Source organism: Dasypus novemcinctus, chromosome 11, assembly GCF_030445035.2.
Source record: "Dasypus novemcinctus isolate mDasNov1 chromosome 11, mDasNov1.1.hap2, whole genome shotgun sequence".
NCBI lineage: Eukaryota > Metazoa > Chordata > Mammalia > Cingulata > Dasypodidae > Dasypus > Dasypus novemcinctus.
The window spans coordinates 31,980,792-32,005,828 of record NC_080683.1 but is presented as its reverse complement, the minus strand read 5'-3'; the positions used below and the strand labels follow the sequence as shown (position 1 = coordinate 32,005,828).

Genomic DNA, 25,037 nt, shown 5'->3' with positions numbered 1-25,037 from the left:
GTGAGAGAGCTTTGATAATAAAGATAGCCACTTTCTTTGGTATTAGAGAAGTGGCTGGTAAAGCCCAGAAGTTGGAGATCAGGCAGAAGCACTTGCTAAGGGACAGGATGCCTGTGAACCCAGCCTCCGCTCCATTCGAGGGAATCCCTATTGTTCACCCCATTGACTGCTTCTGGGTCAGGTGTCTTGGCTGTATGCTAGTGGGGACTTTAAAAAATAACCACTCCTCCCTAAAGGACTATTGAGGGAATACTTGAGATTATTATATTCTGTAACAGACACATGGAATTGTGAGTAGTTGGACCAAGCCAAACCCCAAAACCTCCAAACTGCTAATCTGAATCTTAGTAACCATATTTGCTGCATACTAACAAATAGTGAACTATAGTTGGGACAATGTCTTACCCATGCCTGAAAGCTGTATCTACTGTCATCTGAGTGGTGACACTTTTTTTTGCCTCCTCTCTCCCCTCCCAGGTCCTAAGGAATTGTCTCACATAAGACAAGCCTGGCAATCATCGGTCATAAATGCACCCAAAATAAACATGATTACATGTTTCTTTATAAGATTTGATTGAAGGTAAATATATCCAAAACAGTTTAATTTATATTGAGTTGCATAAAACAGCTGAAAAATAAAATGAATTAGTATTTTAAGAACATTTTAAGTGGATAACCACACCCTTGATGCAGATGTCAACTTGAGTCCAATAGTAATTTCAGTTAGCTAGTGGCATGCTGGGGACCGCTTGTACAGGCACCTAAGAGCTGAATTTACACAACTCTTCTCAACTCTGCATTCTGTGTCCTCACTTTGGTCTCATAAAGTGAACCCTGGTGGAAATATTTACCCAGAGAAATTTAGAAATGCTAAAACTAGTGCTTTCTGTTCTTTTGCAGGTTTACCAGCACACCACTGAATTAAATGCACATTTTAGAAGGAGAAAGAGACCCAATAGAAATATGTCTCTTTAATTGATGGGAATAGTAAAACTAACAAGAGAAAAATAATTAAAGAAAACATTGCTTAAGACAAACAGTATTTTATTAGGCTTCCTAGGCTCAAACCTATTTTTAGCTGTCAGTTAACCTCCCTGTGCCTTAGTGTCCCTATCCTTAAAATGGAAACATAATAATACCTACTTCATAGGATTATTCTGATAATTAAATCATACATGTGATGCACTCAGAATAGTTGCTGAGACAGAGCCAGTACTCAGTAAGTATTTTTTCTATTAGTATCAACAGGAGGTAAGACTATTTTTATAGTCTTTTCTTAAACTCCCTAATTTCAGTTTTGTTTTCCTTCTTGAGCTTTTATAACTTTTAGAAGCCCATTCACAACTTCCACAAATTTTGTGAAGATCTGTTAAGTGAAAGCACATCAAATCACTTTGAAGCCCATAAAGCACTGTGTAAATGAAAGGTGGAATAATTATGTTAAAGACATCATCTTGAATTTTGTTTATATCGCATCTTTGAAATGAACATCAGATTTTTCTTTAGGCAGTTACCAGTCCTTCAGAAACAAACACAGATGGTGCCCAAACTTCCCACTGAATAGTTTCAGGCAATGACATTTATCAGTATACCACAGGTCACTAAATGTACAGAGACTGAAAGAAATTCCGAATCTCAGCATCAGGCCAGCTTGATAATTTAAGCAACTAAGCCTTTGTTTGATAATTCAGATTTTCTGATGGGTAAAATGCACTAGCACAACAAAGAGAAAATCTTAAATGTATGCTAAATTTTACAAAATATAATACTAAGATGCAATTTCTTTTAGAGAAAGAAATCAGTTTGTCTTTTCCAGTGAGAGTTTCTAGCGAAATTAAAACAAATTTTTTGATTGTGCATACAGATGTTCCCATTTTCTGATGCCTTTCTGAACAAGCAAAGCAGAAAAAGAAGGGGAACATATTTTGCCTATCCTCAAACCTTCTAAGAACCCAGTCTTTGGAGCGTAAGCTTCCTTTTTTTTTCAGTGAGCCTGCCCTGGGATTTCTACCCCCTTGGCTCTCTTAATTGGATTCTAGGCAGGTCCTGGGCCTGTTTGCCTTTAAATCATGCCCTGCCTGTGCTTTGGCTCAGAGGGAGATGGAAGCTCTGACCCTGAGACTGGAAGTTGGGAAGAAGTGTTTCTCTGGACGTTCTTTCTACCTCGCGCCCCAGCTAGGGTAGCAGCAGCACCTCTCTGTCTACAGCTGTGTCTTTTCCATACTCCAACTCCCCCCATTCTACTGGCCAGGTTCCAGTGCTCATCAGGTGACCCCAGCCTGATGACACTGCCTTAAACTTCCTAGGCCTGGTTATGACTTCCTCTTGATGCCAGCCTTTGCATTACCTCATTTTTTTCTGCTTGGCTTCTTCTGCCTCTTTCTTCACTTATTTCCTACCTTAATTTCCTGTCTTAATTCCCCACCATTTAAATATTCCAGGTGGTTCTGTGTTCCTGATTAAACCCTAATTGATCCAAGGCCTAACACAGACTGCCGCCTCCTGGTGAATTCTTCCCAGTTCTTCTTTGGTTAACTGAAGATTCTACCTGGACCCTGCTCTGTGCCATGTGCCTGAGATGGAGACAGAGGAAATGTATTTTCCTTTGATTCTGTTAACATTGGTGTCACAAGACACCCAGCCATTACACATGATTATTCCCTGTTCTGTTCCCCTTTCAGGCCACATCTTTCAAATCACAGTAGGGAGCTGATTTACAGGTCGTTGGTCTATCAAACATTAATGACCTTTGTAGAAGGTCACAAAAGATCACAGCGTCCCAGATCCATTCCATGAAGGTAAGTGATAGGATTGGAATATGCATCTGTGAGCAGTTACCTTTCTAAATTTTTATTCCAATTGCTCTCTTTCTGAGGAGATATTTGGGCCACAAACAACTCTGTGTTTTAAAACAGATTTATGAAGTTAAAATTAGATCTATAAATATACTCTTCATTCAAAAGTGTCAAGCTAGGGTTGTGGCATGACGTGCATTTACTAAACTTACTTTGGAGTGCTTAAAAAAGTAAACTGAAATATGCATTAATGCTGAGTTTGTAAAATACTATTTTATAAAGTAGTTAAAGACTTTTCTCCTTTATTCCCACATCCCCAAGTTATTGCATTGCGCACAATCCTCACCTTCCCAAAATGGTCTTCTTTTTCCTTTTATTCTTTGGTTGTGATATGAGTTCTCAACCAAATAACCCTCTTTCTAGGAGTGTTCCCTGGCTTCTCCTACCCAGTCTCTGGGTGACATTGCTGTACTGTCCCATTCATTTCTCCATGCTGCTTTGTACAAAATGATCCATTTACATCTCTATCTCGCTTTAGATCTTTAGCTCCATGAGGAAAGGACAGTTTCATCTTTGCAATCCTAGTGCCCACTAATTCCTTGGCATTTAGAAATCATTCCAAACATATTTGTTAAATTATTTTTTGACAACACTGTGGAAGTCCCAAGGTCTCTCATGCTGGATAAAAACAAGAATTGGGATCTTAGAATGCAAAGTTTTTTGTTTTTGTTTTTTGTTTTTTTTAGAATTAGGAATATTTTACTAACATAACAGAGATGCTGTTTATTTCACAAGTTCCCTACGGTTTGTGTCTTATATTAGGGGTACTTGCACACCAGACAAAGTGTCATTACCATTTTAACAACTCTAAGACCATGCTTCTGAAATCCTGACCTTATTTATGTTCTCTTTCATGAGAAGTCGCGTTCTCTTTCTGGGTTTGTCTTACTAAATTTAAGCCCTTATTTTCAGTGTCCATCTAGCTATTTTCTCACTGCCTCCACCATCAATTTAGTAAATGCCATGTCTCTAACTCATTTCCTTGAAAAAGAATGAGCTCAAACGTGCTCTGTTTATTCCATTCATAATGGCCCACTTTGCACATTTTGGTCCATTGCCTCTGGTGTCATTTCTCATGCATTGGTTTATTCTACCTAATTAGACATGGAGCTGTGCAGTTAGAGGTACTTTTTTCTTTTATATCTCCTCACAACATGTTCACAACATAGGCTTGTGAGCTAAATGTGTTCTCCATTTCACCAATATCCATGCTGGTATTTTGAGTTCCTTGTTAAATGATGACATTGGAGTGCTCACTCACAGCTGGCGCCATGGGCATTTGGCCACCCATACAGGATACAGCTCCAGGGTGGAGATCCCTTTCTCCAGACCAGTAGGCTAGACAGCACAGGGACCTTAAGACCCTGTTGCCTCTTTCTTTTTAGTTAGGAATATTCCTAAGCTGCCTCTCCTTTGCCTCTCTTCTCTCCTGGGACTAACTGTGGCCGCCCCAGTAGTTCCCACCATAGATCATTGGTTCTTTGTCACTGAATCTGTTCATATCTTTCATAGCACTTAGGATATTGTATAATTAAATATACATGTAGAGCATGTATAGACTAAGTACTTGAAGTAAATAAAGAAGTTTAAACTTATATAAAAATATAAAATAAATAGTATACATAAAGCATATAAGTAATATATACTATGAAAACCCATATGTGTGGCTATGTGCATGCATATGTTCATGTTTTATACATTCTTAGTCTCTTTCCTTCCACAGGTTTTCCTCAGCATTCCTTGCTTTATCACTAAACACCCATCCTAACATAGTGCCTCATGCATTGTAGATGCTCATAAATAATTGTTTAATAAATAATAGATGAGTGAATGAATCTAAGGGAACAAAGAACTCCTCCCAATCAGTAATCACCCTGGATCTTACATTTTGCTGATCAAAACCATGAGGAGAGAAGAAAACGAAACAATAGAAAAAGAAGGGGGTTAATATTCCCCTCTACTACAAAATTTCATAGATTTCTCTCCTCTAAGTTAGAGGCTCAAAGAGTTCTCAATTCTTTAACTGGAGAAGGGAAAGATGAAGACAAGAAAGTCTCTGCTGTCCACTGTTGGGACTGCTCACTAATAAAAGCTACAAATATTGCAGCAAAAATGCTAATGATTCCCAAATAGTGTAGCAAAAAAACCCTAGTTAGCCAGTCCTATATGAACTGTTACTACCTTAATTTCTACCTTCACAATCCTGATATCTTTAGAATATATCTATAGCATAGGCAGGTTTTTCTGTTATAAGAAAGTTCTGATGACTAAAAAGAAAATGTAGGACATAATTATAGAAATAAACAGTAAACATGGTAGTTGATGACAAGGACTTTGAGCCAGATTGCCCAGTTTCAGGTCCTGGCCCCAGTGTTTTCTAGTCTGTGAGTCTGTGAGCAAGTTATGTAGCCTTTCTTTGCTTCTATTTCCTTATCTATAAAATAACTCTAGTGAGACAATGTATAGGAATCCTGTATAGTATGCATGATTGTTTTGTTAACTCACAACTTTTCAAATAAAAAATCCATGACTCTTCAGCACATACACACACACACAAGTACCTAACTCCTAGCATTTCTTATTAGAATTAAATCAGTTAGAATATGTAAAGTCCTTAGAATAATGCCTGGCACATAGTAAATTTACAATACATGCTCACATATTCTTATTCTTTGTGTTATTATTTTCAGTACCATCCCCAAAGTAAGGCATGTTAACTTTTAATACAGAATATATGAATTTCCACAAAGATTGGTCACAATAAAAAAAGAGAGAATGTGAAAATACATATTGTAAGAATGAAAAGGAAAAAAATAGCCACAGAGCATTAGAACTATAAAAAGGCAAAGTAGAAAGTCAAGATTCTAAAATTTTGTTATGCCCCCATGATAAAGTTTTTTCTTTTTAATTCTTACCCCTGATAGACCATGTCGATTCCTATATCTTTTAAGCACTTCATGATTTTCCCTACATCCTTTTAAACACTTAATGATTTATCTTCCTTGGTCCCAAAATATTTTATTACAATCTACTTTTAATAACCATTAGCATTTTCTTCTCCTTGCTAAGAAATTTCACATGATTTTAATCAGTGATATTTGAACTTATTCATTCAAAGAATATTCATGTTCACCTTATTGTTCACATTTCTTTACCACATCAAGAAAGGCATTATTAAGTTTTTTATACTTTAAACTATATTTCATAATACAATACTATCACTAGCCATTAAAAAAGAAAGCTTTTCCACATGACTGCACCTTTACCTGATTATTTATTCTTTATGCATATATGCATGTGTGTATGTATTTCATTTAACAAATATTTAGTTCCTACTATATGTCAGGTATTGTTCTAAATACTAGGCAAACAAACACAAACAATAAAGAGTGAACTAAATAGACAAAGTCTATGTTTTCATGAAGTCTAGAGTCTATTGAGTGTTTGGGGCAATTTTACAAAACAAGTAATTTAAAATAACCACAAACTGAGACAACTGCTATGCCAAAAAGAAGTGGAGGTCTTGAGACAGAAGAATGGGAGTGAGTGGTGGGAGGGGTTGAGGGCCATGTTAGGCCAATAATGAAGGCCTTTCTGAGGAAACAACATTTTAGGCAACACCTGAAATAAGAAAAGGAACCAGCCATTCAAAGACCTGGGAGAAGAGCATATTCCAGGCAGAAAAAAAAGCATTGCAAAGACCTTATTGTAGGAAAGAGCATGCACACGTCACTGTATCTGTAGCTGGGCACTGATGAGTAGTGGAGAGATTGGCACAAGAAGAGCTGGCAGGGCCAGGTATAGGCCAGATCTTGCAGGGTCTCTGGTTTGGGCATTCTCTATGTGGAAAAAAACATGATTAAAAGGCTTAAGGAGCTAGCACGCTCTGATACGTGATTCAAAAGATAACCTTCATTAATGTGTGGAGAATTTATGGGAAAGTGTTATGAGTAAAATAAGAAGAAAACCCAGCAGAAAATAAGAGTCATTCAAGCAAGAGTTATTTTAGCTTAGACCTAAATGTTGACAATGGAGCTGCAGACCTAGATATGAGAAATTCTTAGGAAGTAGAACAGGCAGAATTTGATGAAGGATTGGATTTGGATGTGTGAGAGAAAGGCAAGAAACGATATATGACTCTTAAGTTCCGCTTCAAGTATTAGATGATAGATCCAGTCACTGGGAAGGGAAATTTGAAGAAGTAGTAGGAATTCTGCCTTGATCAGGTAAGTTTCATGATACTTACGTGACACCTCAATGAAGATGTCAAAGAGGTGTTTATTTGTTTACGCCGATGTGAAGTTCCAAGGGAAGGTCTTCCTTGGATATGTCAATCTGGAAATAATTAACCTAGAGATGGCACTGAGGCCATGAGGATTAACAATACAATTTAGGGAAGAGTGTGTAGAGATAGGCCAGGAGGGCTCAGGGCTAAATCTGAGGAGTTACAAAATTCGAGATGTGGAAAAGACAGAAAACTGGCCAATTCCTGCTTATACTGCGCCACTCTGGTTAAGCACTGGTTCCTTAGGATACTGCCCTATCTTCTTTCTACTACCTGGCCATGCTGTGTTAGAATGACTGCCCTCTTCTGTGCTGCTTTGGTTTTTCTACGTTATTGCTATACTGCATGTTATTGAAAGTATTTGGTTATAGATCTGTCTCCACATGAGTTATGCTTAAAGGCAGAACATGTATTCATCTCTAAATTCCTTGGGACTAGCACAGTACCTGAAATATAATGCTAAATAAATAAATACTGTCTGCATAATTGAGTGAATTAAGGAATTAATTAATTAAACAACTTGACTCTAGAGAATGGGTATGTAGGAAAAGCAGTGATGATAAATGTGGTATTAGAGAACTTCAGGTTACTGGGGAAGGCTAAGACATCTTTTGGTTTCATGATGATGGTATTATTTTCCACTCTTCTTCACTCTGAAGTTAGATTTGATCCTTGCCTTGAATAAGACATTGGGACATTGGGTTCACATTATTGTACCATAGGAATTATATGTAGAGGTACTGGAATAATATCTGAAAATATTTCAAGTAATTAGGAAGGCAGCTAGTTCCATAAAATCTCAGGGTAACATAATACTGAGGGCTATTTAAAGTATATTTTAAATTATTATTATTTTAATTTGGTTTTGCTTTTTTACTTTAGAAGAAGTTTAAAATATAGAAAACAATGGTATTTTAGGTCAAATGTATAAGATCTGAAATTGAGTCACCTCAGACAATTTTCTGTTCTTAATAGAACTAATTTTTATGATTTAGTGCTGTTATCTTTTGTCTAATTTTCATTTAAAAGAGCAAACCTGGTCTAACACATTATGGATGAGTCAAATCATTGCTTCCACATACTGTTTACTCAGAAACATGGTCATACTTCACAATTGGGTCCTTGAAAATAAACCCTGACTAATATTAGAGAGGTTTGTGGCCTGTACATCATGGATTTTAATAGCTAAGGTAGGATAAGCAATTATAAATATTGCAGAAAAAATAAATAAATGGATACATAAACAATCATGGGGGCTAAGTGATTATTATAAATGTATGTACACAAAAAATCTTTGGACATGTGATAAAATCTACTTCCTTAACTATGAGACAAAATTGGTAGTAGGACATGCTGCGTATTTAAAACTTTTCAGTGTAAGAGAAATAATCAGCAAAATTTTGGATTCTGATTATGAAAAGCAACCTGATTTCAAAATTTTAAGCTTCAATGAGTACATCTTAGATTTAATTGAAAAAAATAATAACCCATGTATGTCACAACTGACTGAACAGAATTATGACAGGAAGGAATGGTTAACAAATGTTCAGAAAGCTGTATGTATTTTATATAATTATCTATAATTAACTATAATTGTAGATAATTACATATTAACTGACATAAACATTATGCTTTATTGACTTAATGATATCTGTTTGTGAAAACACTGAGTCAGCATGGTCCCTCCTTTGAGATATAAAACAAGTAAAATTATAAACCCAAGCATAAAAATCCACACATATCAATTATTATTGTAGCTATCTGTAAACATATTTTCGTAATGATTTAGCAGCAGTACTTCAAGAGAGCTTTCACAATCAATCCTCAGTGATCTCAGTAAAAGTACAAAAACTATAGAAGTTGCTTACTTAAATATGTACCATTGCATCTCTTAGTCTTATGACTAGGAAGACCAAGTATAAATATGAAACATATGTATTAATTTTCTACTTGTTATTTCCAGATAAAATATCACATACAAAAGAGTTCAAATTCTTGATAAACATTTCTGATTACATAGGTGAATGGAGATAATGTACTAAAGAACCTCATGGGGCACTCTAAAAACTCGATGACATCAATATCATCTTGAAAGACCTTTGGCAAAGTAAAAATCATTAAAATATTTTGAATATGCATTTGTATAAGTACTGTTGATAGAAATCATCTAATGTGGAAGAAAAATTATTAACAAAACAAAACTTCTTCATAATGTCTGGTTGATTCAATGGGGACATTTGTACTTGTATATTGATTAAAATAAACTTAATCCAGTTATTACGGAGTATTGAAAAATGGTAAGGTGCATATTTTTCTGAGAATTAAGATGCTGCTGTGGGTGCCTAGAAAAATCATAGGGTCTTTTCTGAATATATGAAAAAGCTACATTACAAAAGCCTTCATAAATTCAAAGAATCTCAATTACTATCATCTTAACAATAAACAAATCGATAATTTGCATTGAGGTATACCTCCATAATTCCTAGATGCTATATTTTTTGCTTATCCAGTATAATGCCCATATCATATTTTGTTTTTTCTAATGTAATAAATTATGCTATGTAGAGGTGAGAAGGTGTTCACGTATATTTTTAAGCCCACAAAAAGCAGCACAGAAGAAAAAAAGTAGTTGTTCTTCGAGGGACCTATACAGTATGCATGTCTGGCCCTGAAAGCACCTGCATCTTCCAAAAGCCAAAGGCTCCAGATACAAAATGTTTTAATGCTCCTAATACTCTGGAAACTTACACAGTGTCCATTTTGGAAAGAAATAGCTCTGTTTACAGCACCATATGCTCCTTTATATAGCATTCCTAAAACAGGATGAGAGCTAAGCCATGTTTTCATTTACTTCATTCCCCATGGTAAACTGATAACCAGATAAAATCGTCAAAAGAAAGGATTGCAGCTGGGTGAAAATACTTATGTTTTCTTGCTTGTCTACAGGAATTGTCCAAGATCATACCACTGAGTGATTTAAAAGTTTATAAGCATTTGGCATAGATTAATTTATTTAATCCTCTTAACAATCTATGAATAGGCATTATTTTATCCCTATTTTACAAATGAGGAGACTGAGGCTCAGAGAGATTGACTTGTACGTGTCATAGCTTTGCAACTTGTAAATGATAAACTAAATAAAAGCACAGGAAACAGTTCATTGCACTTAAATTCATTTGTTTATTGGAAGTAGTATGAACAATGCTACCGCCATCACAATAAATAGCCTAAATATCATGGATCTGCTTAAACTGGAAAAGTATCCCAAGCTGAGAAGGTTACTAAAGGTTATATAAAGAAAACAATGGGACTCTATTATCCTATGGTTTTATTTCCTGACAAATGTTTTTGAGCATTTAATGTGCTATTAAGCTCCATAAATCAAGAAAGCCTGTAGCTTTATCCACCAATCACATACACACAGACACACACACACACACTGTAACATCTTGTGTGGCTAGCATTCCAGGAAATGCTTTGGGGAATACTGGCCTGGAATCTCCTTAAGAGATCCATCTGTCCATGCCAAATCTCTATCAACTAGAACTAGTCAACTACCACATTTCCTTCATGAATACTTTCCTATCCCCCTCCATAGACAGAAGAATTCTCTCTTTTCAAATCTTTTGAAATATCTGATATATAGCAGTTAGTCTATGTATATGATATAAGTTGAAACTAGGAATCTTTAAATAAATACACACATACAACACAAACATACACACATCAAAATTTATAGAATACACACTGTTAACACATTCAAGTGAATGCTGGTCTATTTTAAGTGGTTACCATGCACTACCCAAATAATTTTTTAAATCTCTTTTGGAATTGACCTTAGAGAACTATTTTTTAAGTGTCCCCTAAACAGTGTCATCTCTTCAGAATGGAAATACATTAATATCTTGAAAGAAAAACCTATTTGAAGCAAGGAGGAATTGCAGTTCTCAGGTAATGAGATTGATTTTATTGTGAGACTTATAAATTAGTTCTAAGAACAAATCCAAATGTGGATTAGAACATATATGTTAGAACATTGTGACACTGTTTAATAGTTGCATAGGCCTATTACATGCCTGCTCTGGGGAAATTAATGCAACCTATCATTTTATTTAAGAATTGTTTTGTTATATTAAGCAAGAGGTTATATATTTAAATACTTTCAAGGAATTATTTAAATTTATGAAATACTTGGGTATAAGACAATAGGTAATAAAGGAAATAATGGCAAATAAGTGAGTGCCAAACTGGGAGATATTCAAGGTAAAACAAAAAACAAACAAAACAAAACACAAGAGAAACTTTTATTGTTGAAGTAGGGTATGGAAAAGGGGTTTATCATCTGTTTGGGTCCTTTCTTTGTCCTGAGATGTCCCTTGAGGTGTTGCCTCAAAACTCTAGGTCTTGCCAGGCACATTAAATGATATAAAAAACAACTAGATTTGGCTTCAAGCAGACCTGGATATGAATCTCAGCAGACCAAGTATAGACAAGTTACCTATCTCTCTAATTCGCAGTTTGCTTGTCTATAAAATCATAGGGTTGAGGGATGAATTGTGACAATGAAAAGAATGCACTTAGCCTGCCCTGATCTTCAATGATCTTTGCATAGAACTTTTACTATTCCTTCCATCAGCCCTTTAACCATTTGCTAAACATATCCTAAGCACAGATCAAGGTACCAGATAACCGAGGATTCACAGATGAAACAGATCGCTTGTGTTCTCAAAGAGCTTAAGAGTGATTGGAGAAATGAAGCTCATGCCATGTTATAATACCAGTAAGAGAAACATTCCAAGATGGATACACATGAGTAGCTATATCACCTTAAAGAGAAAGAATCTAATTCTAACAAGGACCAGGAGAGAGTTTTATACTAAAGTCTCATGAAAGGAAAAATTGGAGGACTTTCAAGTGGAAATGTTTGGAAAGAGATGCTTTAAATAAAAAAGAATAGAGACCCAAAAGTAAAGAATTCTTTCAAGGAAGAGCAGGTAGTTCATTTGGTTTACAGTTTCAAGTGCTTAATGGAAGTAACAATAAAAAAGTAGTCTAAGGACAGATTTATAATACTAAAACTCTGAGTGAACAAGAATGGACTTTATTTGAGACCAATGGTAAACTACTGAAAGTTTTCTTAACATGTGAGTGACATGATAAGAGCCATATTTTAGGAAGCCTAATTTGGAAGATATCCACATTGTATTGCAGGGGGAAAAGATTGGAAGCAAAAAGACCAACAGAAAAGTTGCTGAAGTAATCCAAAGGAAAATAGAAGTATGCCTTGGAATTTCCATTTAGGAAGGATGTAAATGTGGTTGAAAATTAGGAGGGAAGACAACTTCTTTGGAGGCTGTGTTTTCAGGATACTTTAACTTAAATTATATGTTCATTTGGGGGTGGATTTGGCATGCCAATGAATATAGCAGAAATGAGAACTTCTCTGAATCATTAACTGAAGGAGTCATAAAGTTGAGCTTGTCTAGGAAAGTTCAACAAAAATGGAAAGGTAGGAATGAATATGAGAGAAAGCTAGAGGCAAAAGATCAAGGTAATAGCTAAGTCTAATGCTCAAATCAATAATTCTTCTATTTTCTGTCTTTGGTTACCATTTTTCTTTAGTAGTTGCCACCTGTTCATATCCACAATTTCTATATCAACTTACCTGATCCCTTGTATATCAATTAAAGGAAACTTTTCCTCACATATCTTTTCTCTGACATTGAGGCTGAGTGGAACCTGTACTATTAACAAATTTTTAAAAGTATCCTTTGCTTTTTACAGGGTTGTTGATCATTCTCAAGATAAGAAAGTAAATCATTTTGGGTCAGTGATTGACTATTTTACAGATTTTTATGTTCTTCAGGACAGGCAGTTATGGATAATAAAGATGGAGGAGAAAAGGGTAAGGAAACCAGATTCATTAAGCACCCAATAATTTTCTGTGACAAACAAGGGAGAAGGGACTATACAATCAAAGAAATGTTTTCTTAAATTGAATTGGTTCTATGTGTTGGGTTAAACACTGGAAAATGAAAATTCATTCAAATCAATAGTCTGTTACCATTATTACCTTAAATGACTGAAAAAGTGCTCTCCTACTCTCCTACCCTGCCACACGGCAATTTTTATATATATTATATACATATATATATAGTATATGTTTTTATGTGTGTATGTACTATATGTGTATCTATTTGTAAGTGTGCATGTATATGATATGTACATATATAAACTTTTTGAGGAAATAATAAAACTTACACTAAGTAAGGAATATAGTATAATCAATCCTATATACCCTTCACTCTGCTTCAATAAGATGTCCCTTCAATGTTAGTTCTTTCCAATTAGGATCCAAACAAGGTCTCCATGTCACTTTGGTTATTTTGTCTCTTAAACCTCCTTTATTCTGTAATAGTCATTACTTCATTTTTTTTCTTGACATTTGTTTATTGGAAAAACAAATTTTATTCCATATTTAATAATCAGATTACCATACTATTTTCTACTTCTAAAACAAAACCATAATCCATTCAATATTCATTCAATTACTATGTAAAGAACATTTACTATGTGCAGGACAGTGAACAAGGTATTGAATGCGATTCTCAAAAATGTCCATATATCATGGTCTTTACCTCCAGTTTTACAATCTGGAGGAAGAGAAAAATAGTAATGTACAAACATAACCATAATGACATGCCAGTAGAAGTTAATTAAGTGGTATAAGATGCTGCAGCTTCAAAAGCAGAGCCATAGTTTGGATTTTGAAGGGAATATTCCTGGAGTAGTTGGCATGTGAGAAGGGTGATGTAGAATAGCCATCATTTCAAGAGGAATTTAGGATGGAAGAAGAGTAAAAAGAGAAAGTGCCTTCTGAGATTGAATATTTTGAAAGAAAAAAAAGATATAAAAATCTTAGAGATGTGGAAGTAAAAGACATATTCAAGGAATTTTAAGTAATGTCATTCAGCTGAGTCAGGTCATTTGTGGAGAGATAAACCTAAAACGTAAGAAAAGGCATTTTGGGAGATTATTGAATGAAAGGCTAAGTAATGTGAGCATTGTTCTCTAGAGAGGAGAGCTCCATTCATTTTTTCCATGTCTTGGAGTTTATTGGACACTATGTAAGCATAGATATTCCATTAGTAAGCAAAATACATGAACACATTTTGTAAGGGAACTTAAAAAGAAACTGTTTATGTATTCCAATAGCAATCATTTTCAAATATTTATAGCAAATTTGCAAGATAGTTTAACATTTCATTTTGCCTAACAGCTAGATGTTCCACTTAGAGCAATGCAAACAAATTGGAACTGATTTAACCAATCACACAGCAGCTGAGAGATCCTCATAAAGTGGGGACTAATTGTTTCTGGCTCAGTATGAAACAACAACAGCAATTCAACAAGTTCACTGTAGGAGAGAAAGAAGATGGCACTATTTGAGATCAACATATTGGCTCTTGAGATCTAAGAATCTCGACTTTTCATCTACTATGAAAATATAGTGAAATTTGTAATAAGTCTGGTTTTCTGCCAATCAACTATACATTTTTATTAACTGGTAAACTCTCTCTTTGCCAGTACAGTGCTAACTGATTTTCATCATTAAGAGATCCTCAAATATACCTGATTATTGAAGTCATCAAAGAATATATACATTGAACTTAATGTAGCTTTATTGGTAAGTATTTTCTTCTTGCATGCTTATTATTTAGTAAGTGGTAATCAAGTAATCCATATCATATAAGTTTTTAAATATTTTTGAGTGTCCATATTTGCCAGATTTTGTGCTAGGCTTTGAGGGAAAAATATGCATAAGATGTTTTCTTGGTATTCCAGAGGCTTATATACTAGTACAAATGATTAAACACATAGTAAAATTATGAGCAAGACTGGAATAGAGTTGTCAGATTGGATTGTATGGGGACTTCTCGACAGCATCATTATTGACATTTTGGACCAGATAAATCTTAGTTGTGGGGAGGTCTCCTATACATTGTTAAATAGTTAGCAGTATCTAGCCTCTACCTATTAGATGACAATGGCAGCTCCCCAGATGTGAACACCAAATATGTCTCTAAATACCGGCAAAAGTCCCCTTCCATATTACCCATTCCATATTCAAATTTCTCCAATTGCTTTAAATATGTCCTTTTAATGTTAGTTCATTCCAATTAGGATACAGGCAAGGTCTCCACATTGAAATTATCTTCTGTTGGTCATTGCCTACCCCTTTCCTTTTACCCCAACATCTTCCTTCCATTTCATTCTTGCACAAGTCTCCAAAAAAGGGCATTTTCTGAAATCACAGAGACATTCTATTTTCTTAGCCAAAAGGCTAGTATGTGTATTTTAGATATCCTTAATTTGCATTTTTGAAAGTATGACTATATTTAGTAGATACCAAAAGATTAAAATGCATTTTTGAAAAATACAGATGCCATGAAGTAATTATAGTAATTGAGAATGTAGGGAAATTGGTGGAAAAAAATCTAACCTCAGACACAGGAATTCAATTTTGTCAAATAAGCAAATGTTAATTTCATATGTAGAGAATTAAATATGTTGGAAAATCAAGAGAGGATTTTTCTGGCAGTTAGATATAAAATGGATAAGAATTTGAAGAAACTTGCATAAGTAAGACAAGTTAAGAGACAGATGCAATAATCCAGATAACGTTCATTTATTAAAAGCAATTTTTTAAGTATCCACAGTATTTATGATACTTTATTAGACACAAATTAATGCTTACTTGAACTAGGGCAGTGACTTCAGAAATGGAAAAGACCTTTGAATATTAATAAGATTCTTAAACCCACTCTGTGCCCATTTTATCTTGAGGCCTTTTTTCCTACATTTTCTAGACTTTATATATTTCAAACTGATCCATAGATTTGAGGTGCTTTCCTAAAATAATTTGCATTAAGAATGCTGGAAGAGTTACTGATCAACTACTTGTCAATCTATTCTAAGGTGATAGAATTTTCTGAGTTAAACCGCAGTGTCAACTCTACAAATTCTAAAGATGGAGGGAAAAGCTTGTGGGAAGCAATGCAACTCCTCAAGGTTTTATCAAAGGCTTTATTTCTGTCATTACCAGAGAATTGAAATCCATCCCAGTCCTGCAAGAATGCTTTTAGTGAGTTGTGACCATGTTCATTAAAAGAATGAATGAAACCAAATGGCTACCCTTATTGATTATTTCATCCCTTGTGGTTTTAGACTGGAAGTGGTTCTCAAGAATCCCAAAAGCTATTTCCCTTTTTTTTCTTAATTTGATCTTCAGTAATGTGAACACAACTCATTCCAGCCACATCTGATTGTTCCATCAGGACATTGGTAGTGATCTTTAATGAATAAAGGTACTGCATTAGAAAACCTTTTTTAAATCCTTCTGTATTATTTTAGATTATATCGAACTAAGTAAAAACAACAAAACACCCAGATTGTTAGAAAACTCAATTTTAGCTCCAACTCTGACTTTGACTTAAAACATGGATGAATATGAAATCTAAAAATGTAGTTGAGAGATGAAATCTTTCAGTTATTCTCCTGTTTTATCAACGTAATGTTCACCACCTGGAATCTTTTAAGTGATGTTAGTTACAATATAAATTACTCTGACATGCTATTTTGGTATTTTATAAAACTGCTAAAGGATATAAATGGGTTTCCTTTTATGCATGTCCTTTTGGAAGCATAAGGTACTTAAATATAATCAATGAACATACTAGTCTATTTAAAATACTTGGTAAATATAAATCTCAATCTGTATGTTAACGTATGCCTTTTTATATTGAATTATCCATGGGCTCTAGTTTTTGTTCTGTCATTCTTTTATTCTGCAACCATTTGTTGATGCATTTGTTATATGTTGAGTGCAGTAAAAGAGATGGGGTTCACAAAGATGTGCAAGAGAGATTTTCCTATTCTCAAGGAGTTGATGGTCTAGTGGAAGAGAGAAAATTCAACTAGTACATACAGAAAATTGTAAAAAGTGCTACCATATACATGACTACTTAAGAAAATACCTAAGCCAGCATAAGGATTCTTTATTTAAATGTTGTTTGTTATCCTAACAAAACCCTTAGAAGTTTCCTATGAAAAATGGCAAGATGGACATGTGACTTCTGTAAAGTATTCAATATTTTCATAGATATTGTAAAGGGCTTGAAGGAACCTTCAGTAACAGCTATTTTTCTTTACATAAACTTATTAAATGATTCCCATATTTTGACTATCTACAAAATATTTTAAAAACAACCACATTTTATTTTGAGAGTGTCTTTCTGAATCAAAATTCTCATTTTTTCATGTTTTCCTCCTGAGTTTTCCCTAAATAAGTAAGCCTAGAAGCAGCCCTTTTCTTGAGCTGGTAAATATGATTTATCTGCTATTGGAAGAAAAAAAAAAGAAACACCGAAAAACCTGAGGTGCATTTGCTGCTTCAGTAAATGGGTCACACTTTGTCAAATTCTGAATATATTAAGCTTTTGTAGAGCTCTGTTTTTCTCAAATATTAGGTTGCTGCACTGGATATCAAAGGGTAATTTATTTTGTTGTAAGTAGGCTGTCTTTCTTTTTTTTACCTCAAATCAAGGATACTTCATAAAAGATAACAGATAAATTAGAATGTTTAAGGAAGGAGAATATTGGTCTTCATTTGTATTTGTGCAATTACATGCTATTCTTTATATAGAGAGACTATTTCCATGAGCTGAGATCTACAAGATATCTTCTTTGTTAATTTTCTTGTAGCAGTGATGGATTTAAGGTGATCCATGCCTGAGAAAAAAGTGCAGATGGCCGTCAGAATACAGCTGCCAATAGTTAGATCAAACTTTACTATCCTCATTGCTGAACTATAGCATAGGTACCAGCAAATATAACTACATATAAACAGGCAGAAAACATGTATAAATGAGAATGTGCCTTTCACAACCTGTTGCATAAAAGATTTTTATTTGATCTTAACATTTACTTTTACTTTTAGAACTCTAAAATATTTTTCAAAATGATATACGCTATCACTTTATTTGTTAGAATAAACTAATGCCATTGTATTAAATTTCCCAACAAAAATAATAAATTGTTATATATACATATTCTAATTCAAGAAATATATTTGTTCTAGTAAGTTTCTGGCACAATGTCTGGTGTATCATAGATGCTCAATAAATGTTTTCTTCCTCCTTTTCACCATGTCTTTTATCATGATAAATTCCTTTGATTTGACTAGATTCTTATAATAGTACTATCCTAAGTTCTACATGAGACACTTTCTTCTAAAGATCATTTGGTATTAAAAATAATTATGAGGTATAATAAAAATTATTTAACTCAGAACATTCTATTGGCCATACCCACATGATTTTGTGCCAATCTTTTACAAACATACATATTCTTATCTTTTTTAAGAACATTTTCATAACGCTGGAAAAAAACAACAAAACCGATGAACAAAGGAACAGACGGGCATGAGAGAACCAACTTTTTTTTTTATTAGAGAAGTTGTGAGTTTACCAAAAAATCATACATAAAACACAGGATTCCCATACATAATCCCAATACCAACACCTTGCATTGGTGTGGAACATTTGTTACTATTGATGAGAGCACTTTTTAAAATAATTGTACTATATTTAACCAAAGTTATTTTTGCTAGAATTGATGAAAGAATATTAAAATAGTTCCACCTATCATGACTATTTATATTAGATGATTTTTTCCAAATATCACTCTATTATTACTACCTTGTATTAGTATTGTACATTTGTTATAATTCATGAAAGAACATTCTTAAGCTTATACTATAGTACCTCACCTACAATAGGGCTCACTGTATTGTACAGTCCTCTGTTTTATCTTTTATTTGTTAATTTAGTAATATATACATCCTAAAATCTTCTCTTTTAACCACATTCACCTATGCAATTCAGTGCGTTGATTGTACCCACAATAATGTGCTACCACCACCACCACCCATTTCCAAACTTTACCATCAGCCTAAATAGAAATTCTGTACAGAGACCCAACTTTCACCTTTTCTATTTATATCTATTTCAGTGTTTCCTTCAAAACCTGTATTTACGCACAGGATAATTTCATAGGAAAGGACTTTGACTCAGTTGTTAGTTGGGTCCTGTTGCTGTTTCATTTATGACCTTCTTTTCTCTAATTCCAATCACATGATCATCCCTGAGGAGAAAACACTGAGACAAACTCAGAGTATAGTCTCACACCCTGACATTTTGTACTTTCTCCACAATCTACCATAGATTTAGGTCCTCATTGCATCATACTTAAGTTGTTCACAAAACAGATTAATAGCTTACCTCCCTGTCAGGGACTCCCTTTCACCTGACTGCCCTACTGAAGCAAAGCCTTAGCAGCACTTCTGCAGTATTGTTTTTCCCAGCTTAAGAATTTGAATGATCTTCCATTTCTATAAAATCAGAATTCCTATTTGACATTCAAGGCCCAACACTAACTCGTCTTTGAATCCAAGCAATTTAATTACTTGCCATAACTCAACATATAGCCCTTCACACACACAAACCAACAAACACATATATTTGATATTTAGGCTTTATCTCAGCACTACTGCTTTGAAAATATTTTCTGATCTTTCCCCTTTCCCCTGACATTGGTTAGGGGCACTTCACCTTCCATCCCAGAAAACTTCCAGTATATTCACCAAAGGGCATAACATGCTGTATTGACATTTTTGCTTATTTTTCTGTGACCCTCATGAAGATGTGAGTTGCTTGAAGAGGAAAAAACATGCCCTATTTGTCTTTATAACTCCAATGCCTAGGATAGGATTGGCATGTAGAAAATGCTTAAAAAATAATTAATAAAGACATCTGAATTTGGTACTGTGTTTCTAATGCAAAAAATTCATTGATGTATCTCTTCTAGGTAAAATGCAGTCTTTCCCCCTCTCTCGTTCTTCATCTTTCTTCCCATTTTCAAAACTTGGATCAAATTTTAAAGTCTTGAAAATAGTTAGATGTTCATCAAAGACAGGGAGAGATCTTACTTGGAACTCCCAGTCTGAGACTTAATTCCTTTCCAAAGCAATCCTGCCTCTCACTAAGAAAGTCCAGAAAGCCAAAGAATAAAAAGAGACAAATGAGGAGAGAATAATAGGGTTTCTCCATTCAAGTCAACCCTGAAGACATGAGCCAAACTCCAGGAAGTTATCCTTGGAGACAGTTTACATTTCCCTTGTTTAGAACCCGGACCATCTCCCCTTGGTAAAACAATTAACTGTTCACTGCTCACCCCAACCCTGTGCCACTGTCTCTGAGCTACTTTCTTCTCTGGCCCATTGTCTGGGGACCCCCTAAGATGGAAAACCCACTCCATTGGTACCTAGTGCACGTCCTCCTTTCAGGAATAATTTCTGAACTTACTCTGCTCTGTAAGTATCTACCATAGCACAATCCTTTATTGCATTGAGAACTTTCCCAGAAAACTTTTCTCAATCCATATATCTCTGCTTTGGTTTCAGGTACCTTCCTCCAACGACAATCCTGTTCATCAAGGAAGATGACTGAACCTCCAGTGTCTTGAACAAAAAACAGTCATTTGTCTGTGTTTTTAGCCCCACCTTCAAAAAGTGTTCATTGGCTCACTCTTAAAGTCAATTTGGTGCAAGTATGGTGTTAGTTACCAGACCTTATGATACATGTGTAAAATATGAAAATAAACAAGTGCTTAAAGATGTACAAGTCTACGTTTTTCTACTGGTCTCATTTCTTACCAGCTCAATACGATGTTCAGATAACTAATTCAAGAGGAAGGTATAAGAAAGTAAAAATAATGAACGTTTTAGTCATTGTGTCATTTTATAAACTATTACACATTTTTACCATCCCTTTTGAGTTGATAAGAATTAATTTTGAAAATTTCCTACTGAGCATTTTTAAATTTGTATTCACCCACAAACTTGGCTATTTGAGAGAAACATTACACAGGTGTAGGAATAGGGAACCCCTACAAGATTATATTTGATATAGCGAGATCTGTAGAAATGTATTTCTATTGACAGCAAATAAAAATAATATGGAATCTTACAAGAAAATTCGAAATTTATCATATAAAGCTTTTCAGAGAAAGAAGTTTTCACTATTCCCGTCATCTTTATTTTCAAATACATTCATCTTTATTCACAGACTAGGTTCCCTGCAATGTAAAATTCAGCTTTATGACATCCTAGTTTTTCAATATTATTATTGATAAGTCAGGCCCAGGGCATATAAACCTCTTTAAAACAAAAGTAGACTTAATGCTCCAGAACCCATTTACCCAAAAGCCTTAGTAAACTTGGAGTGGTCACTTCCAGGGTTTGATAAAAAGGTTATGTTTTCTCACAAAATGGCCATTTCTGCACATGACATGGCTCTTCTAAATGAATACTGAGCTGTGTATCCTTGATTTGTCCTGTTTTTATTCTGTGTTCCACAAAATATGAAACTTAAATAGTACCAATGTTTAGGTCTTTAATTTTATATGGACATATAAATTATATAAGAAGATATGCTAAATAAGAATGAAAAAACTGCCCCAAAATGTTGTATTACTTATATAATGTTTGGGGCATGGTTTCTTACATGTTTGGAAAGAGTAAGGTCCACTCCATTATGCTGAGTAGTGCATTTTTGCTTGGTTGTATGGTGAAAGATGTGAGTCTTTGCTGACTTTGGAGATTCAGGTAAGAAAAGTTTGGATTGTAACAAATCAGTGAAAAATCACATATGGCAAGAAACAAATAGTTTCTCTGTAATTCTGGCTGCAGGCAGGACAATATAGACACTACTACCTGTAAAATTTCAAAGATATTTAAATTACTAGGTTGATTAGAACAGCTTCAGAATTAGTAGCTAAGTTACTCTTCCCCATTTTCATTGTTTTTATATATTAGATTTGACTAATCTGATCTGTACTGATTAGACAGATTAAAAGAAAATTTACAATAAACCTGAAAAGTTTATGCACTTTTTATACCCTATCTCTTGGAATCACACCAAATTATAATACACTAGCCTTTTTTTCCCCAAAGGCCACGTTATATATACAGAAATGGACATGGAATAACAAAAAAAAACTATGTAGTAATTCCAGATAGTCTAGCCTAAGCCTAAGAGACAAGTGAGAATTGTACACAATATGCACCTCAAGATTTCAGAAGAGAGAGTCATCACTGGGGGACTGAGGAAATCCAGGAAAGCTCCCAGAGTTGTCACTAGAAAGGAAAGTTTAACTTAATGCAAGAAGCACATGTTAGGCACACATAGTTTGTTCATTGAAATGGAAAAGGGCCCATATGGTTTGTTTGGGGTACAATGAGAAAAGAAATTGTGTTGGAACCAAGAGTTCACTATGGAAGTAAGAGAAAATAAGGTTGAAGAGGTATGTGGGTGTCAACTTGTGGGGATCATAAACAGGTAAAACTCCAAAATAAGCTAAAGGTAAAGAAATAAGGACTAGAGCTATTTTGGCCATAGAATGAAAGGGCATGGGGTACAATTCATTGTTCATTGGGGTGAGAATCCTTGATAAGAGGCTGCATATAGAAAAAGCAACCCAAATATATTAAAAATATTTTTCTAAATAAACTCTTAGCCTGATACAAATATGAGTTTGAATAAAAACAATTCCTTTTTATCTTCTTTCTTAACCAGATGCTGAAAATAGATCCTTTACAGTAAGAGTGATCTAAAAATATATATACAACTCCCAAATTGACACAATGCAAATTAAATGCTTCATTCGTATTAGATGAAGGTAAAAGTGATGAGGTTAGCATTTTTAATGCCTCCTGTGTTTTCTGCATTACATGCCTGTGTAATCTTAGCTCTAATTCCTCTATTTTGACATGTTCTCATTTCAGTTCATTGTTGCATATTACTGCAACCGCCTGCTAAGAAACAATAGAAGACCAACCAAGTCACTCTCTGGGCCTGCAAAGTCAGCATATATTTGCCTCTGAAGAAGATATTATCCACATTAAAAAAACACTACCTTTTCTCTCTTAGCAGTGACAGTGACACATCTGAAAATTCTGTAAAAATTTTTTCCATTTACACTCTTTATTTTTCAACTCTTGAATGATCAGAGATGGATTCCAGAAAAAGTATGCCTTCCTTTAAAGTGCATTATTCAGAACAGAAAATTGATCTATATTTTATAAAACATAATCTGTTTGAATTTTGCTTCTCTATACTTCTATTATAAATTATGGACATATGGCAAATTTTGAAAACAAATATTTTTATTTCCAATTAACAGTTCAACAATGACTTTGCTTATTTAATCAAATAAACAATAAACATGGGCAGGCAAATATTCATACCTCTTTGGTTAGGAGATATCAGGAAATAGATTAAAAATAGCTTTAATAACACATTAAAACATAAATCATAAATTGACTGATAAGGTGTTTAGTTTTAATCATAATGCTTATAAGTTCCATAGGCATTATCTGATGTGTCAGTTTGAATCCTATGAGAAGTAAATGTCAGGAAGCGGACTTGGCCCAGTGGTTAGGGCATCTGTCTACCACATGGGAGGTCCACAGTTCAAACCCCGGGCCTCCTTGACCCGTGTGGAGCTGGACCATGTGCAGTGCTGGTGTGCGCAAGGAGTGCTGTGCCACGCAGGGGTGTCCCCCGTGTAGGGGAGCCCCACGTGCAAGGAGTGCACCCCATAAGGAAAGCCGCCCAGGGCCAAAGAAAGTGCGGCCTGCCTAAGAATGGCACCGCCCACACAGAGAGCTGACACAACAAGATGATGCAACAAAAAGAAACACAGATTCCCAGACAATAGAAGCAGACAATAGAAGCAGACAAAGAAGAAGATACAGCAAATAGACACAGAGAACAGGCAACCGGGGTGGGGCGGGAGGTGGGGAGAGAAGGGGAGAGAAATAAATAAATAAATAAATCTTTAAAAAAAAAAGAGAGAAGTAAATGTCAAGGCAGGATTAGATGCACAAGAGATTTACTGGGTGAAATGTCCACACAGGATAAAGAGGAGAAGGAACAGGAGCAGGGACAGGAAGAGCCTTCAGAGGTAGGTTTGTGGAAGAGAGAGAAAGAAGAAACCTTAAGTAGAGGGAGGACAAGAGCCCCAAAGCAAAGATTGCCCAGCAGTAGAGTCAGGTGTCAGGCAGGAATGGACTGGCTGTCGTATTTCTGCGGTTTTCAGTTATGGCTGGGGGAAGCCTAGGGAGAGCATGAACTTTTCATGAAAACTGAGGTGGACCTCAAAGTGCAGTGACTAGAGTCTGTTTTCTAACCACTCTTCTTGCAAGCAGATCCTCTTGGGAGATCTGGTTGATGAGCTTCCATGGAAACCACAGTCCACTCCTTATGTATCACAGATCCTCTTTCCCACACATTTTCAGGAAGTAGCCCCTCATTCTTGTATGCCTCTCTTCCTGAAGGAAATTTAGATGTGGGAGGTTAGAAGGACAAACTGCATCCCTGTCTCTAAAGTTATTCTCTGTGCCATGACTGTAAGCTCTGATGACTTACCTGGTTATATGACCCAAACCGTCATTTGTGATGGGTTTGAGCCCTTGTTAAACATACCTTCTTCAAACTAGGATTGCTGCATATGTCCATTTGCAGTTTAAATTGAGCAAGAGAGGACCATAAGGCTTCAAAATGAATCACCTGAAATGACAATATTTCTCTCTGGTCCCTCTTGGCAAAGACAACCTGGAACAGTTTCAATTACCCCAGCCAAAATGATGACTTCTCACCTGCTGGTCTCCAGACACACAGAGTCCAAACTGCCTGGGGAGGAACTATAGTTTAGAGTCCACTGATGTTAATTTTGGCAACATGGTGCCCCTTTTGCAGACCAGGACTTTTCAGAGC

At 35.0% G+C, this 25,037-nt stretch overlaps 1 long non-coding RNA gene across 1 annotated transcript; it reads left to right on the top strand.

Moving 5' to 3' along the window:
• The first annotated feature begins 7,962 nt into the window (after window positions 1-7,962).
• Window positions 7,963-20,864, top strand: LOC111759143 (uncharacterized). Its single transcript, XR_002793228.3, has 3 exons — window positions 7,963-13,045; window positions 14,733-14,827; window positions 20,663-20,864. It is a non-coding gene; the product is annotated as an uncharacterized lncRNA (long non-coding RNA).
• Window positions 20,865-25,037: the final 4,173 nt, after the last annotated feature.